General features: G+C 42.2%; 1 non-coding gene across 1 annotated transcript; it reads right to left on the reverse strand.

The window, feature by feature from the left end:
• Positions 1 to 872: 872 nt before the first annotated feature.
• LOC141423552 (U6 spliceosomal RNA) lies at positions 873 to 979 on the reverse strand. The gene has a single exon (XR_012448397.1). It is a non-coding gene; the product is annotated as a U6 spliceosomal RNA (small nuclear RNA).
• Between the last annotated feature and the right edge of the window lie 683 nt (positions 980 to 1,662).

Here is a 1,662-nt window from a genome sequence, read left to right on the forward strand (position 1 = left end):
CAGACAAGGGGTCTGCACTTGAACCATGCCTCCAGTCCTTTTGACTTTTTAAGGTTATTTTATGGTTTATTTTCTTTTTTCATTTATTTTGCAGTAATGGGGATTGAACTCAGGGCTTTGAGCTTGCTGGGCAAGTGCTTTACCACTTAAGCCATATTCTCAGCTCCAGGTTATTGTTTAAATAGGATCTCCTGGTTTTTCCCAGAAATAGCCTGGACTTGATGCTCCTACTATGGGTTTCTGCATAGCTGGGATGACAGGTGCATGCCACCATACCCAGCTTCTTGGCTGAGTTGGAGTTTCACTAACTTTTGCCCAGAATGGACTTGAACAACAGTCTTCCTGATCTCGGCCTCCTGAACATCTGGGATTACAGGCATGAGCCGTCATGTTGACTGTAGATGCCAACTTTAAGTGAGTACTTCTCACTCATGTTCAGCTAGAAGGAGACCTAAGAGTGGTGGATTACACTATTGGCTCCAATTCTTCATCCTTCTCTGCATTCATGCCCTTTGTTATATGACTTTTTTAAAATTTCTTTTATTCATGTGTGCATACAATGTTTGGGTCATTTCTCCCTCTTTCCCCCCCTGCCCCCTTCCTTTTCCCCATCCCTTCCTCTTCCCCCTTACCACCTCACTACCAGGCAGAAATTATTTTACCCTTATCTCTAATTTTGTTGTAGAGAGAGTATAAGCAATAATAGGAAGGACCAAGGGTTTTTGCTAGTTGAGATAAAGATAGCTATACAGGGAGTTGACTCGCATTGATTTCCTGTGCATATGTGTTACATTCTAAATTAATTCTTCTCAAACTAACCTTTTGTCTAGTTCCTGGTCCCCTTCTCCTATTGGCCTCTGTCACTTTAAAGTAAAAATACGGAACACTTCACAAATTTGTGTGTCATCCTTGCTCAGGGGCCATGCTAATCTTCTCTGTATCGTTCCAATTTTAGTATATGTGCTGCCGAAGCGAGCACTGGTATATGACTTTGTAATGTCTTCCACCAAAGAGATGACCACTTGCCTACCTCCTAGACTTTGTAGTTATCCACATGACTGATTTTAGTCAATAGAATGAGGGTAAATAAGCCTATGACTTTGGAGACCGCACATATTTTTCTCTTGTCATAGTTCTGCTCTGCTATCACTATAAGAACATGACTAAATCTGGTATGGCAGCTCATATAATCCCAGCTACTTAGCAAGTGGGGGTTGGGAGGATCGTAGTCCAAAGCTGACCAGGCAAAAAGCATGAGACCTTGCCTGAGAAATAACTAAAGCAAAAAGTGCTGGGGGCATGGATCAAGTGGTAGAGAGCTTTCCTGTCAAGAACAAAGCCCTGGATGAAGGAGAAAGAAGAGGAGGTCAACAGCAAACTCTCCAACAGGAAGTACCACACTCAATGGGAATTTTGCTCAGAGAATTTTGAAATTTATCCAGGTCTTGTTTCTGGCTCAAGGAGACTAGACACACTCTAAAGCTTAAGTGCCTTTCACTTGGAAAGGATAGAGGTGGAAGATGGTGATTGAACTATAAATGTCTGTAGCTTCCTCAGCTCAGCTGCATTCTGACAGTGGAGTAGATTGCCCACACCAAAGAAAACACCTAGAAGCAGCATGTAAGATACAAGGTTTATTGAAACTTATGAGCAGAGAAGCTA

This window comes from Castor canadensis, chromosome 5 (assembly GCF_047511655.1).
Source record: "Castor canadensis chromosome 5, mCasCan1.hap1v2, whole genome shotgun sequence".
Taxonomy (NCBI): Eukaryota; Metazoa; Chordata; class Mammalia; order Rodentia; family Castoridae; genus Castor; species Castor canadensis.